General features: G+C 41.8%; 1 protein-coding gene across 2 annotated transcripts in view; it reads left to right on the top strand.

Annotated features, from left to right (window-relative positions):
- Positions 1-17170, top strand: part of LOC101989399 (ATP-binding cassette sub-family G member 2) — a 99665-nt gene that overhangs the window by 47402 nt on the left and 35093 nt on the right. Inside the window, exon 1 of one of the 2 annotated variants that reach the window (XM_005360563.2) lies at positions 3351-3441. The exons of the other annotated variant lie outside the window; for it this stretch is intronic. The gene's annotated coding sequence lies outside the window, so the exon portion shown is untranslated. Of the gene's footprint in view, positions 1-3350; positions 3442-17170 lie in introns of those variants that run through there. 2 annotated transcript variants of the gene reach the window in all.

The raw sequence follows: 17170 nt of genomic DNA, 5'->3' as shown, positions 1-17170 counted from the left end.
GTCGCGCGGGCGGGGCGGGCGAGGGGACCGGGCGCGCGTGGGGTGTGTGTGTGTGGAAGTGAGCAGGGAATCCGAACTGGTTCGGTCATTTCGCCAGACACTTGTGCGGTGCTGTGATAGCGGGGCTGCGGTACCGGGCGGGAGGAGAAAGTCCAACCCCTGTGTGCTCCCAACTGTTTGAAGACGATCATTGGTCTTGGATGGAAGGGGTAAACTTGAGGAGTGAGAGTCAGTGGGGAAGTTTTCAAGGGGACTGAACAGCTTGTTGCTAATCCCATCCCCGGAGCCTAAATTTTGTCAGTTTTAGGTGTTTTGTTACTGGGCTCCCTTTCGGATGTTTCTATGAATAGTTAAGTCTTTTATTGCTATTTTTCTTTTTTTGCCTTTGCTTTACATTTTGCTCTTTGGCAGTTTCATATGTGTATGGCATGCAATCCGATTACTCTTCAGTTTTCTCTTTTTATTTTTTTCAGGGTAGGGTTTTTTTCGGTCTTTCTCAGGTTGGCTGGGAACTTGAAGTCATATAATTCTCCCGCCTCAGCAGAGAACTATTACCGGGCGCTGTCACACCAAGCTCTTGATTTTTAATAATTAACTTTAAAAAAAAAAACCCCAACTTATTGCAATAGGTACTAAAATAATAGCGAAAATTTTTGTGGATATCTGAGTCTTTGCTTTTCAGCCATTCTCCAATCGCAGGGAAGCTGTGAGAATATCAGATTTTGAGCTCATAGTTAATTTCCATATTAAGACAAAAGACATACTTAGGGAATGATATTCAAGGGTGGTAATAAATGAGCCAAGCGGTGGTGACACACACATTTAGGCAGAGTCAGATCTCTATGAGTTCGAGGCCAGCCTACAAAGTGAGTTCCAGGACAGCTAGGGCTGTTACACAGAGAAACCCTATCCCCCTCCCCCCAAATATCAATAATAAAAAAAATTAAAATGGATATGAGTAGATATGGATAGGCCAAAATTATTTCTCCTGCTCCAGTGATAATTAATGTCAGCGAGTATGTTCATTTTCTCAGGAAGGGCAAATACAATCTTGGCAAGATTAGAGACCCCATAGAACATGGACTGACCCTCTGGATCTGAGCCTGGGGATATGGCTAGAAGTTAGTCTTAGGTAACATCAGGTAATTAAACTGTCCTACATTCTTCGAGTTATCCTACAGGTGAAAAATTAAATTTTTAGAAGGCAACAACCTTTGTGACTTCTCTCTGAAGGCATTCTGGCTGAATGTCTTACAGAAAGAGGAAGACTCCCCAAGGGCTCTGTGAACCTAAGCTGTCCTTACACATGGTGCTTCCTTGCCCACCGTGACTACACTGTAGGCTGGAGACGCAGAGGGATGGAAAGTAAGGGACAGCAGAGTTATCTTAAAGGAAGAAGAAAACATTTCACCTTCCGTGAAGCTGTTCCACTAGTTTGACTTAGCGTCCTAGCCTTGGAATGATTAGAAGCAGTGCACTTCAGTGTGCCCTAGAGGCTTCCTGTGTGCAAGCGTGCTGCACACCACTCCTGCTTACACTCAAGCGGCTGGGCAGGCAGTTTAATTGCACCTTTGCGGGAAAGGAAATCGAGAGTTGCAGGAGAAGGAAAAGACGGCTACACTTTTATCAGTGTTCACCAGTCTGTCCCTCTTTCTCCTTATCTTACTGTTTCCCCTCCGTTCTTTTCCCTCCATCCTTTTCCCACCCCCACCTCCCAGTGTGGGGGAGGCAGAGGATAATCTCAGGTGTCCTTTCTGAGGCCACCCACATCTCCTTGTGTTTCCATGAGGCTCTCACAGTAGTCTCAAGCTCACCCAGTAGGCTTGGCTGCCTTATCAACTGGCACCAGGGATACCCATTCCCCGCCTGTTGCTGCCTCCCCAGCACTGGAATTACAAGGCAGATCTGAATGCTGACAAGTGCTCTACTGACGGAGCTATCTCCGTGGTCCAGGAATGGATATTTTCTATAGATCCTGCAGGTCCTTAGTAGCTCACTGTAAAGGCACGCAGGGAGAAGAGACTGTTGATGGGGAGACAGACCGAGTGTGGGTCTATACACTGTGCCGTTCCTTTTCTCCCATTAAATAAGTCGCTTCTTGAGGCCAGCGAGCACAGGCGCTAGGATGATCCATATTTTACTTAAGGGACCCTGAATGGGTTCCTGTTTGGGTCAGTTGAAGTTTCAGGAGAGTAGTTCGCTGGGCTGTGGACATTTAGTTCTTTTGTCTGACCTGTCAGTGCTAAACGAGGTAGTTGTGTAAGCTTTTATACTGTGTAAGTATTAAACAAATGGAGTCAAGCACAACCTGGGAAGAGGTTAAAGTGCTAGGGACCCAATTCTAGCAGACCAGCAGCTCATATTCTCTCTTGCTAAGTTAAGCTTATAGTTGTGATGCTCAAAGGAGACAGCATGATGTTTAGAAACTGTGAAATATTGTGTTTATCTGTAAACAGTGTATAAAATACTATATTAAATTTAATTTAAAATTGCAGTCAATATGAAACTATTGACATAGCTTTTCTGTACTGATTACAATCTGCTGTATGTCTTATATCATGTACAGCATATTTTAGTTGACGTTATCCACATTTCAAGTCACTCATAGCTCGTGGTACCATTCTATATAACACAGCTCTAGGGGCATTACATTGATACATTGATAGAAGTTAACTTAGGTTGGCTTTTCGCTGTAAAATTTATTTGTACTTTCAGCCTCTTGCTTTTAATCACTAAAAGTTTGTTTCTAAAAGTTATTATTTTACACACAGAAAGAATGCAGTTACAGGAAGAGTAGAAACCAAGGAAGTAAGAGTTCCCCATTATTTCAGAGTGTGCCCTCAGTGGTAGGGAAGATTAAGAGACCCTGCTCTTAAGTTTTGCGAACTTGTGGTCTGAGTTAGATTTATAATCTCTCTTACCCTTGACTCCTGTTACATAACATGGGAAATGTTACTGTGGTAAAATAAATAAATTTTTATTTCATCCTTGCCCCATCCCGATCAGAGACCTCTAGGAATTCTTAGTATCTTTTTGAGATTTTCTGTCTTTTGCTGTGTGTAATGAGGTTAGGTTCCAGAGATGCATCTCTGAGTTACACCCCCAGCCCCAACCAGAGTGGCTAGTTCGTCCACACTGCAGTTTACGTGAGTGAGGTGGCCTAGGGTGGGGCTCCTCGGCAGCCTTTGGACGGGCTTGACCTCAGGAAGGCCTAGTGATGAGGAGTGAGGACCTTTAGCTCCACCTGTGAACCTCTGGAAAGGGAGGAAGGGGTTGGTGGTTCAGCTCTATAAAACTTGTTAAGCAGGAATTGCTGAACAGAAAGCTTCCGTTACCAGGTGAAAGCCCTGACCCTCGGGGAAGGGGCCCTCTCCTCAGCTCTGCGGGATCAAAGCTAGAAGCAGGCTCGCTGAGGACCCTGACTGACATCTCTGAGAGAAGGTATTTTTCTTGTCGTTCATCTTCTCCTTTATGACAACTATCCTTTTGTTTTATTTTGTGCTTTTTGAGCCAGGGTCTCACTTTGTTGCTGTTGTTTGCCTGCTTGCTATTTGTAGACACCAGGCTGGTCTTGAACTTTCAGTCCCTGTGTTAGTCCTCTGCCTCCCAGGTTTATAGATAAACACTACCTGCGCTGCTATCAGTGTCTTTTGTTACAGTCTGTTTAACTTCTCCAACCCAAGAGAGGCTGTGGGAAGTACGACGATACACTTTGAAGTACGGGTGACAGCCTACTACGGAGTGGATGGCTGAAATCAAGGCTGATGACTGAGTATATAGAACACAGCTGAGTTATTGGATGTCAAAGCTGGAGTCCACTGCAGAGTTCCCTGGTGTATGGGCCAGTCTCGAACGCAGTTACGGGAATGTTCGTTTTGTGAGAGTGTAGTAAAAGAGAAGCCACCTATCTTATATGTCCAATTACCACCTATGGTAAATATTCCAAGTAAAATGTGCACTTCAGGAATTACAGAGCAGCAGGCTGCTTTTAGTTAAAATCTAGCAACGTAACTTGTTGTGACCCTCAAACCTAAACTAAAAGTAGAATTTATTTGGCACATGTGGTGCTGATTTACCCACTGAATAAGTAGCCTTCTTAGGCGGTGGATCCATTTTTTGGCCACTTAGTTGATTTCCCTAAATCTATAAACAAGTCATTGTGTCTTGGTTTCCAGCTATAGATACAGATCTCCCTTCCTCCAGGACGTGTGCTCAATCTTGGTCACCTGTGGAAAAAGAGTTATTATCCCCCAGAGCGATAAAAACTTCCCCTTCATAGCTGCTTTACTCTAAGAGATTATTCAAGTGGCTTGAGGTTTCAACAACAAAAACAGTTGCCTCCCCTTTCTTTATTCTTTACTGTGAGAGTGAAAAGTGCTGCGATGAGCTGCCAGGTTTCCTCTCCCTGTCTGGGTCAGAGGTTTTCCCTGAACGTTGGTTGGATTCCAGGAGGGGCTCATGACATCATCTCAGCTTCAGCTAATCAGATGCTGAAGCTTCAGGAAATGGTTTTGTATATATATATATTTTTGTAAAACAGTACTTTGCAAAAATACAACCTTGACTGATTTTGTACAGATTCAAATTTAAAATATCTTCAAGCTCAAAGATTATGCTTTCAAGAAAAAAGATTTTCCTTTCAATGCAGTCATTGCAGAACGTTGTTCATTTTCTTATTTGTCTTAATTTTGAAGCATTTGTCGACTTACTAAAGTTGCAATAACAACACAACAGTCTAGTCCAGAGCAGCCTGCTGATGGGACTCGTCATTTAACATTAGTACAGTACTGTATGCTGGTCATTGCGTACTCTGTCTCCCTTTCTCTGGCCATTCATCGCTGTCATCTAGGATCATCTGAGTTTGCCACATTATAGCAGACTGCTATATATTTAGTTTCTACTGATATATATGTGTATATACACACACACACACACACACACACACACACACACACACCAGTTCCAGTATATAAAGCAAGCCTTAATTTCTTCATGATCTTGACACCAGAAAAAATACTAGTCCATTAATATGTACATTGGACCTCCTTTGTGTGTGATACTTTCTCATGACTGGGTTGGCACTCTGTTTTGGGGAAGAGCAACATCACAAAAGTAAAGTGCCTGTCTAAGTACATTCTGTGAGCATCCTGCAGCATGAGTGACAGGTGCATCTTACTGATGACAGTCACTTTGGTGAAGGGTTTCACTTTTCCCTTTGTAAATAAGGTCTGCCTTTGGAGACACACGTGAACTGTTTATTCTGTTTCATTCTGGACTTCTCAGTGATTTTGGCATATAGTTGTAGAATATATTGTACGTTACAGTTGTTTTCTTGATACATTTTAAAAGGAGTTTCATGCCTGTATTTCCAATTTTTTTTTTCTCGAAGGGGCAGCTAGCTGTGCCTTTCCTTCACTTAGCTCTTTGTGTCAGTGCTGACTTATGGAATTTTATTTTGTATGTTGGGCCGTAATCCACTGTTATCCCTATTTGATTTGCTGCTCAAATTGTCCCTGCTTTTGATGCAAGATTTGATGCTATGCTCTTTTTATATATTCACCTCTACCATCATTTTTGGAAGTATTTCCTTCTCTGGTATCGCACAAATTTATAGGCTTATGTGGCAAACCTGGCACTCTGGTTATGTTTATTTACCATGATATTAAAAACTGAGTTTGTCCTTGGTACCAGGTATCCTCTGAGACTCTGTTTTATGGTGACTAGAATCCAGGTGTCCAGCCGTGTCTCTGTGTAGGTTAGTAGCTACTCTCCCTCTGTGTGATCGCCACACAGACTCCTACACTAGATAAGACCTGATCACAGTCGCCAGTGCGGACTCCCTCTTGAGAATCCAAAAGACTCTGAGAAAGAAAAAAGCTGCAAGAGTTAGAAGTTTAAGTGAATGCCCAGTTTTTAAATCAAATATTGACCTAATAAACATTTTAAACATGTAATCCATATGTTAGCTTCTGTTTATTAGATTCTGGGAAGGAACCAGGGATATTTTGTTAGCTGAGTAGCTTCATAAAGCTGTGTACCGACTAATAACTGAATGGTTATGAAAGGAAGTTCTGTAGAGACTAACATTTTCAAAGTGTCCTTACATCAATTACAAAGCTTTTTCCTCTTTAGTGTTATCCTGGGACAAGTCTTTAATCTTGCTACTTCCTTCTCAAAATAAAAGTCCTTGGCAATATTTTTATTTCCTGTGCTCCCCCCCTTAAGTTTAAAACAGAATGTAGCATGCACAGAGTTTGAGACAGGCTCCCTCTATGTTTTTAACCTGTTGGTTGAATCTAGAGTAGTGAAGTGTTCAGTTAAATTTCAAATAACTATCTACTCTGCTCCTTTTAGCCGTGGAACAGTACCATAGTGATGCACGGCCTGTAGAAAGCACTGGAAACCAGAATTGGGAAACATGCAGGCTTTTTCCTTCAAAGGAGGGAAATGATGTCTGTTCACCCCAGAAACTGGAGTGGGTGTTGTTCAAACCTGGTGATCCTTTGCTATCCTACAGAATCAGCCTTCACCTGATTCCAGATTCCACAATCTCCTCAGCACTCCTCTCATTCAGTAGAACCTATCTTCACACTAGGTACAAACCCTCCGCCCCAGACCCTTACCACGAGCCCTGTTTATGCCAACAGATCGCATTCTTACGGTAATGGTCACGGGTGCTTTGTTGAAGAGATGCACTTTGCAAGGGAATTTTGATGCAACCAACTCAAAAGTTTTGTTGTGATATTTGTCCCGTGGAAACTTCCCTCAAAGTTTTTCTGTGTTTAAATGCGTAGGAAAAATAAACTGATAAGACTTCAGAAGCTTTAACCCAGCACTGACCAAAGTCGTACTGACCTGAGTTTCGTTCTTAATCTCACCCTGATCATTTCCTGCCTAAGGCTTGAAGGGTCCCCCCACCATGCATTATTGGATTTGAGATGATGTGCACCTGGATTAGCGGCTTCTCCTGTTATAATTACAGGTTTCATTATGTATAGCGCCCGCCTGTACCACGTGACTGTATGGTACTACTCCTGTATTGCCGCGCCTGCACGACAGGACCATTCGTGAGCCTCGGGCAAGGGGCAGGAGATTGAAACACACAAAGACACATACAGACAGCACAGACAGAGACATACACCTCTAGTCACTGGTAAAGAAGCCCTTTATTGAATAGTACCATGGAGGCTTATATAACCAACACCAGCAGGTGAAAACCTCATCTCCTGATCCTCCTGATCCTCAATCAAGGAAAAGGCTACACGTGCTCAGGAAGCAGAGCTGGACACAGCTTTCAGAAGCTCAAATCAGAAGGCCAAGTAAAGGTCACTAGCAGGGGAGAGCAGCTGGAGGCCAGGGCTCCAAACGGTTCCAACAATTATGATTTTTGTGGAACATACACCTGACATAAAATACATTGACTGCTCTAGGCTTCATAATTTAGAAACCAGCGCTGCTGTAGACCTCTGCTTTTCCGTTTATGTTTATTGACATCTGATTGTGATTGCATTTATTGAGTTATGAACTGGAAGTGAACAGGAATAAGGACCTTAATGTGGTAGATGTGTGTTAGACGCATATTAGACTCTTGAGGAAGGACCGGGTAGTGGTAGACCCTGTGTTGGGTAGCCTCCTGTAAAATTCTGATTCAGAAATTCAGCTTCATTGTTTGCCTGGTTCTCTTATTTTTCCCTGTGGATCTCAGGGTCTAAAATCCTGCGATCAACCCCCTTTCACTGCTGCTCATCTTCCCACGACGCCATAGGGGTAGAGGTCTCAGAGGGTGACCTGTAGGATTTCTCCTTACCCTTCACAAGTCTGAAGCTAAGTTTCTTCATTTGTGTTATTTTGTTTGTAGTTTAGTAATAACGACCATAATATTTCTCATGGAGCTTCAACATTTCATTCTTGCCACGATTTTAATACCTGTAACACATTGTGAGTCTTTTATTTATAGGAATCCTTGAGACTAGGGAATGAGGAGATCTGAAGGATCCAAAGTAATTGGCATTGTTAGGTTCCTTTTTTTTTTAGTAGCTATAATCTGCTGGCAAAATCAACTTACGGAATTATGACTTATATTTTAATTTTGTCTTTTTGAGACAGTGTCTCCTGGAGCACATCTGGTTCTGAACTAAGTAGTAGAGGGTGGTCTTGAACTACTGACCCTCCTTCCTCTCCCTCCCGAGAGCTGGGATTGTATGGATGGCACAGCCTGGCTTTTGTTGCTTGTTTTTATGCCAGAGTCCCATTGTCCCCTCAGACTCTCCTTTCGGTTGATGAACTCCTGTGGGCCACCATCTCCAGCTCACAAATACAACCTTTAGAACTTACGTTTTTATGGAAGCTTTAGTGCATTTATCATTTGTTTATTATTTAGTGTGCGTGTGGGTGTGCCTATGGGTGCACGTACCCTCGTTCATGTGTAGAGGTCAGACGACAGCTTCTAGGAGTTGTTTCTCTCCTCTTGCTGTTCATTCCGGGGAATGAACTCAGGGCATGTGGGTGGTGAGTGCATCTAACTGCCGAGGCTGGCTTCTAGAGAGTGTGGGTCTGCAGTGTAATCGAAAGGGTAAAGAATTTAGCAGGAACGTCTTGCTCTGTGACCTCGGCTAAGTTGTTAAAGCCGTAACTCAAATACTTGTACCTGTAATAGTGACCTTTGGGATTGTAAGGAGCGCATGGGAGGATGCTGGGAAGGGTTACTGTCCTATTGGTACTGGAAATACTGAACAAAATAGTCTGGAACGCTCTCGAATAACAAATGTGCTCCTTCACAAAGTTCTGTGGTTTCTTTTGAGAGAGCAGGTCTAGTGCTTTGAGATTTACCTCATTTGTTTTGCATGAGGAAAACGTTTACTTCAGCAAACAGAGTTGTGAAGACAGAAGTATTTCTGTTAGGCTATCCCAACATGACTCACATTACAGATTTGTATTCTCAGCTAGAAGAATGTAGTTACCAGCGCGTTGCTTATTTTAAATTTTATGTACACACTTGATAATTTCTAAGGAACTATAATACTGTTTTAAAACTTTTTAAACATCTGTGAGTGTGTGTGCATATGTGCAGGCCACAGTGACCGTGGGGAGGTCAAAGGATAACTTGATGTTCGTTCTTTCCCTGCAACGTGTGGGTTCTTGGGATTGAACTTAAGTTACCAGGCAGCTACTACTCACTGAGCTGTTTCACAGGCCTATTTTGTAGTATTTAGAAACTCAGGAATAAGTTAATTTGATATAAGATATAGAAAACTTTATGGCGGTGAGAGGGAAGGTGGAGGGAATGGGAAGAGAGGAGGGAGTGTGAATTAGGATTGGTATGTAATTAGGATTGGTTGTTGTTTTTTTTTTTTTTTAAAGAAAACCTTATGGCTTTATAAAATTGTTAATAAGTAATCTAGTAATAAAAATGTATCCTACAGTAATAAATAATGTAGACTTGTCTTATCTAGTTCAGTATCATATGTAGAAATTGACTTGAAGTTAACTAAGTCTGAATTTCTCAGTTGTGTTATCTGTTTCAATTGCTCCATATGCATCAGGTGAATGTATCTGGCAGATAGTGCTTGAGTCTCCCTTACAGTCTGTCTTCTGATTGTTTACAAAGGAAGTAGGAAGAAGCACAGGCAGTTTTTAAATTGAACATAGATTTTTGAAAACTATGCTATATTCTGAGAACAGTTTCCCCGACACAACTCCACCCAGATCCTTCTTGCTTCCCCACCAGCCCAAATCCACCGCCTTTCTTTCTCTCATTAGGAGCCAAACAGGTGTCTGAAAAATAATAATAGTAATGATAAAACTAGATAAAATAAAAAAAACAGAATAAGACAAAACAAACAAGCAGAAGAAAAGACACACACACACACCCACACACCACAAAAACACAAAAAAACGGAAACCATGACATATACACAAAGGACCTATAAGGTTAAAAAATAAACAAAACAGACAAACCATTCTGAGACCAAGAACCTCCAGAATGGCCATTGAGTTCTTTGTTATTTTGGACATCTACTACTGGGCATGGGCCTGGTCTGTATCCCCAGTGAGACTCTGTTGGAGAAAACCAAGTTTTCATTTGTGGCCGGTTATCAATTGGAGACAGCTTCTGGGTTAGGGATGGGGGGATAGTGTTCAGTTCCCCTTTCAGAGCTGGGGCCCAGGTAATTTTTAATCTGATTCTGTGGTGTTTAGTTGCAAAACTAAAAACAAGTTCCTTTAAAGACTTCTATTTGGAGACTCTTTTACACATCAAGAACCGGGTTTTTGTTAAGTCATTTCTTAAATAATTTGTTGGCTCACAGTTGCTAATTTTGAGCTTTGGTCAATGTGTAGCTGTAGCTGGTGCTTCCTGAACTCCTAGTGTAGCTACAGCCTCAGGAGTCAGTCTCTGGCCGGCTTTGCCTGCAGTGTAGTAGAGGAAACCCCTTCTCCCTTCTCAGGTTGAGTATTTGGAGACATGTGACTTGAATTGAGAAGAACCAGATCAATGAGGGAAATTATGAATACACATTGAAAGAAAACTATACATCAAAGGCTAAAGTTCGAGTTGATGCCTATTTATTTATTTATTTATTTATTTATTTATTATTTGAGATCATACGCAATCTGACCTGAATTCCTGAGATCCTCCTGCCTAGCTAGGATTCCAGGCTGTGCTTCCTCCTCACCATTCACAATTTTCACGGTGAGATGGGGTGGGGGAGAGGTGGGGGAAACACTGTAGGTCTGGGACCTGCTTGATGGCTCAGTGTGTGAAGCCATTTGCCTCCGTGCTTGATAACCTGAGTTCAGTTCCTGGGCGTACATAAGCCGCACAGGGTAGAAGGGAAAGAACTGACTCCCACAAGATGGTCTTTGACCTCCAGTGGGTGTGTGCGCGCACAACACTGCACACAAATATAATGGGAGATGTGACAGTTCTGTGACAGGGTCTATAATAGGAGTGAGCCCCACTCCCCTCCTTGCGTCTCTAGAAAGGTCTTTACTTTCAGGCCAGTAGGGGATTTGGGGACTTTGAGTGTCGTAAGCTCAAGGTTACAGTCCTCCTTCTAACCCTGTTTGGCCTCAGGACTTAACTCCTTTGTGTGTCCAGGCCTCTCCTGTGAACTCTGGCCCATTTGACAATCTGCGTTATCTCTGTTGGGTATCTGCCAAGGCATTTCATTGATTGAGAAAAGGAGGCGGTGGTAAGTTGGTCAGAATGTCTAACTAGAAGGAGTAAACTGGCAAAATAAGAGCTAAGGAAAATGTCCCTGTTGACAGGTTGGTAAATTGAGAGAATGTTTGTTTGGCTGGGTTAATGAGGAAGGCAAGATCACTTAGAAGAGAGGTTTAGGATGGGAAGCCAAAGCCAGACATTTCTCCTGTGGACTCTGACACTGTCCTGGCTCCAGTTTTCAGTTTTACTGAAAACTGTGTGTGCTGATGGCTCTTGCTATGTCTAGGTGTGCTGTGGAGGCTGCATACAGCCCCTGTGGTATCTATACTGGCTGGAGGCCTGTGGACAGTACTAACACTCTGTACTTTCCCTCATGTGTAGTATATAAATAGCTATTCTTGTAATGTAAGTTTACATGAATAAAGAGAGTTGATATGTTTGTAGGTATTTGTGTGTGATGGCTTACTCTTGGGAAGACTTTCTGGGAAGACAGCTTTTACTTGCCTTAGCCCTTTTGCCCTCGGCTGCCCAAACTTGTGACCAGAGCCCCAAGCTCTTCCTCAGAAGAGTGAAAGTCCTCAAACATCCGGCCTCTCCTAAAGTACCATTTTTTTTTTCTATGTGTGAAATTTGTATGTAGAGCAAATCAAGCCTTAAACTTTTCCCACTCAGCCCCGTTTTACCTGAGAAACCTTTAAATATAATACCTGGTAGGGCGTGTGGTTATATAGGTATACAAATCAACATTTACTGATGATAAAATATTAACAAAGCTATTTTGTTTTTTAGTTTTTATGTTTTGAGAATTTCATACACAGTACTGTATTTCCACTATTTTCACTCCTCCCTCTTTCTCCTACTCCTCTTGTGCGTCTTCCCTTCTCGAATTGTAAATTTCTTTAATTATGTGTGTGCGTGTGTGTACAAAACATGCTGAATCCATTGAGTGTTGCTCCTGTGTATACATGTTTAGAGCTGACCACTGAGGATTAGACAACCTGTCTCTCAGGGGTCTTGTCCCTGGAGAACTGACTCTCCCTCTTCCAGCAGCCGTTAATTACCTGTAGCTCTTCATCTAGGGGCGGGGCCTCGTGAGATCTTTCTTCATCTACATTGGCAGGTGTTGTCGTGTAGGTCTTGTTTAGGCTACCTACTGTTGAGCTTTCATGGGTGCAACTCCCTGTCAAATATAGAAGACACTATCTCACAGCAGACTGTAGGGTTCTCTGGCCCTTACAGTCCATCCATCCATCATTTGGGATGATGAGCCTTAGGTCTTAGAGATGCAAACAGTAAGTGCTTCAGAAAATGCAGTGTCTTCCACAAATGGCGTTGGAGAACAGGTTGACCATGTAGAAAAATGAAATTAAGCTAGTATCTATTACCATGCATAAAAGTCAACTCCAAGTATATCGAAGACTTTAATATGACACCTGAAGTGCTGAAAGCACTGGAAGAAAACACAGGCAGTAGCTCCTAAAATAGAGGTGTAGGTAAGGACTTTCTGAATAAGTTTCCATTTGCTCAGGAATTCAGGCCAACAATTGACAAATAGGACCCTGGATCAAAGGCCTTAAACAGCTAGAAGAAAACAGCCAGTATCCTTCAAAATGCAGGTGTGGGAAAGGACTTGAATAAGAGTCTATTTGCTCAGTAATTCATGCCAACAGTTGACAAATAAGCCAGAATAAAACTTAAAAATCTGTTGTACAGCAAAAGAAACAGTTCAGTGAAGTGGAATCCCAGCATAGAGTCTTTGTCAGCTGTACACCAAAGGATTAATATCCAGAATATATGAAGAACTGTAAACCATTTAAAGGAATCAAAGAACAACCCAATTAAAGATAGGCTATGAATCAGAACAGAGAATTTTCAGAAGAAAAAAGTAAAATGACCACGAAATACCTTTACCAGAGTTCAACTTCCTTAGCAACTGGGGAAATGCAAACTAGCAGCACTTTAAGATGCCATGTACTCATTTCACCCCAGGCAGAATGTCAAGACCAAGAAAAGGGATGCTGTTGAAATGTGGAGAAAGGAGAGGCCTTTGAGATTGGCGTTATTGCAAACAGGTGGAGCCAACTGTGGAGAGAACTCTGTTTTAGAACAATTCTTTGTTATACGTAGGGTTTTATCATTTATTAAAGACAAGCAAGTTTGCACCAGAAATGGGATAGATATGCTTGTTTATTTTTACCTGAACTAAATATTATCCAGGACGATCATATTTTAATTTTATAATCTGTAGTGCTGGAAATACCACTTAATATCGATGCATACAAAATATCAGTAGCATGTTCATGGCTATTTCAGAAATTGTTGAAAATTCAGTACTAATCTCAGGCCAAAATTCATATAATCATATTTTTTATGAAATTCAAGTCAACAACTCAAACAACATTTAAAAAAAAACCAAACATTTTAGCACAGATATGTTAGCATAAGATATATTTAGTAGAAGATACATTAGTTAGATACTTATGGGGAATGACGATAGAAAAATAATATGGGTTTGTTTTCTATAAAAAACCATTATGCTTCTTTTAAAAAAAGATTTATCTATTTTATTTTATGTGTTTGGGTGTTTTTGCACAATGGTTATGTATCTGTTGCCTCAGGACACCAAAAGAGTGTGTTAGACCTGGAACTGGAGTTACAGATGGTTGTGAACCTCTATGCCTGGGTCTTCTAGAGGAGCAAACCAGTGCTCTTAACCCGTGAGCCATCTCCCTGGCTCACCTTTATGTTTAAGAGTAGGGAATGTTGCACAATAATATTGCACATGTTTTGTTTTGTTTTTGCAATTCATACCGCACAGTAGTCCAATCTAAGCCAAGCTATTGCAGGCAGCATTTGTTGCTCTTGTGCGGTGATGGCATGTGCAATGCTAGGGGCTCAAGGGTGAGGTCTGCCAGAAAAGCCAGGGACTCATTAGGAGTTTGATTTTGAACTTGAGTTTATTTTTGATCATTTATTTAGATCACCTCATTTAGGTCCAGGGCTAGATATAGTGCTGAGAGCCGTCGTAGAAGATGCACACAAATAATAAACCTTTTCCTTTTGCTAATTGGGTCTTTTGTTTGTTGTTTTCTACGTATCCATGTTCACATGTGTGCCTGTACACATGCAGGCATATGTGTGGAAGCCAAAGATTAGTGTTGGATCTTGCTCAGTTGCTGTTATTGTTTTGAGACCACAGTCTTTCATAGGACTGTGAGTTTGTTGAGTTGGCTAGACTGGCTAGAAAGCCCGAGGGATCCTCCTGTCTCCACCTTTCCAATGCTAGAATTACAGGCATCCCTGGCATTTTGGCATAGTTGGTGGGGATTGAACTCAGGTCCTCATGATTTAATAGCAAACACTTTACTCACTGAGACGTATTCCCAGTTCTCACCTTACTCTTTACTCATTTGCCCATTTTTTATGTATTTATTGTGTTGTGTCTCTGTGTACACGTATGCATTTGTGCACGTGAACCATAGTACGCAAGTGCCTGTGGAGGTCAAAGGACAGCTTGTATGGTTCTTTTTCCTTTGTCCAGCTGTGATAAGGGGATCGAGCTCACACTGTTACACGTGGTGGCAAGTATATTTGCCACTGGAGCAACTTACTGGCCCATTTTGCTTTTCAAAGTCCCAGACTGTTACTCTTGAGCTCCACCACTGACTATGAGCTCCGCCTCAGCCTATTGTCGATTCTATTCCCTGGCTCTTGACTAATGTGGATTGGTGAGAGGAAAGGCTTTCACCTTTCCTGAAACAGCCTTTAAGGAAATTTAAGCGGGGGTGGGGTGGTGGAGTGGTAGTGGTGGTGGTGGTGGCGGCGGCTCAGTAGTTGAGAGCACTGGTTGCTCTTCCAGGAGACTTCTAGATCTTCTCAGCACCCACATGGCAGTTCACAGCCATTTGTCTCTCCTGTTCGCGGGGATTCAGCACCTTCTTCTGTCCTCTTTGGGCACCAGGCACACATGTGGTACACAGACATGCATTCAGGCAGAATACCATGCACCTAAAATTTTAGTAAAATTAAGTTTTAAATAAATAAAAGAACCAGAGAGCTGGTTCAGCAGTTAAGAGTGCCTGCTGTTTTCTGGAGGACCTGATTTAGTTCCTGGCACCTGATTTTGGGCAGCTTACAAACCACCATGTCCTCTGAGCTTCACAGGTACTCATGCACTGTGCTTCGTGCACACAAGTGAATGCATGGACACAGAGACACAAGACAATAAATACATGAAAAATTTCCAGCTCCAGAGGATCCAGTGTGCTCTTGCCTCTTTGGCACCTACACACCCACACACACAGAGATAAAAAAAGAAAACTCAAGGTGAATACACTTTTGCCGAAGGAGGACTCATCGAGGATGAGGCAGTTGGTCATCCAGGAGAGCCTCGCTCATGGTTAGTTGAACCCTAGAAGCTGAGGTCCTTTTTGGTGATACTCATATACACCCTCCGTCTGCAAGCATGTCTTCCCTAGCTTTCTGTAAAACTGACCCTTATTTCTGCACTTACTTCCTAAGCTTATCCCAACAGTCACCATACAACAGAGTGTTCTTTTAAAACCACGTTTAGTATTAGGAGCCTCAAGCATGTTTATTGAATATGTATATGTGGATATATATGAATATATATGACGATATATATGGATAGATTTACAAAATATTTAGAGTAGAGCTGCAGAATGTCTCCACCCCTTGTGTCTTCCTTATAATTGCTTCAGGAGAAGAAAACTTTGGCTAATTTTCACTGTTTGTTGCGTTCAGGTATTTCCCTGTACATCTTAAGGGCCATGTACTTGAAGAGAGTGGTCAATGCTGAGGTTGGGGCATAGAAACATTATTCAGAGATTATTGTGCTTTTTGTTAGTTTTGCTTTGGCACACCTTTGAATTCCTTTGTATTTATACTGATTGTTGTTTTTGGAACTTCGTTCTGAGATTTGAAACTCCCATCTGTTTGGGAAAATACTGTCCGGAATTTCTGTAAATATTGATTCTCCTCTGTCTCCCTCCCCAGGTCTCGGTTAGATGTAGGAGAGACTATTTTACTCCTGTCCCCACCCCACCACCCCTTTTTTCAAGTTCTCCTTAAATCCGTCACAGTAACACTTTCATCATTTTAGAAATTTAATCCTGGATGATGTTTATAGGAACCAAAATCTTCAGAAGGAGGGGACAGCAATCAAGTTAAGTCCAGCTCCCCGAGCCCTTCCTCTCCTGTGTCTGCACTGATAAACTTTACACAGAAATCGAATTCATGAAAAATAAGCAAAAAGAAAGTTCTTCATGGATCCGTGTTCTTGCAACATGAACACTAATTTTATTGAATGTCTTTGTTAAGTCTGTTTCATCATCTCAGTTAATCTGAAGGTCTTATCTCATCAGATATCTAAAGAGCTTTTTATAGTGTGTATGGTGAAATGCCTTAAACCTCACCTATAAGCTTAATTCTCATCTTTTGCTTTAAAGCCCTGAATTTTTAAATTGCTCATTTGATGTAGTTAATAATTTTCACAATTTATTTTACATTTTCCTAGAATTTAAATTATTTTCCCACTATGAGTTTGTCACTGGAGACAGTTTAGGAAGGACAAAATAACCAGAGTGTACGCTCTGACAGAGAACATTCTCCTGAGTCTGATTGTACAGCTAAGAGCAATGTTATAAAGTGTAAGAGCAAACAATGACAAACGAGCCGATGTGGTATTTAGCATCTAGTCTGAATTTGTGCTTTATTACATGCCTTTAAAGCTAGGTAAGATGAAGCTTACCCATCTGGTTTTCTCCTTGATTAGTTTGAGTACTGTTCTTATTCAGTTGACTAATTAAGGTCTTATTTCTTAGGCATTTGATGGCTAGTGGGATCGAAGTATTCAAAATTATGTCTGGCCGGGTGGTGGTGGTGCACGCCTTTAATCCCAGCACTAGGGAGGCAGAGGCAGGCAGATCTCTGTGAGTTCAAGGCCAGCCTGGTCTACAAGAGCTAGTTCCAGGACAGGAACCAAAA

The sequence above is a fragment of the Microtus ochrogaster genome, linkage group LG3, assembly GCF_000317375.1.
Source record: "Microtus ochrogaster isolate Prairie Vole_2 linkage group LG3, MicOch1.0, whole genome shotgun sequence".
NCBI classification, from domain to species: Eukaryota; Metazoa; Chordata; class Mammalia; order Rodentia; family Cricetidae; genus Microtus; species Microtus ochrogaster.
The sequence above is the reverse complement of the archived record's forward strand: the minus strand, read 5'-3'. Positions and strand labels throughout refer to the sequence as shown.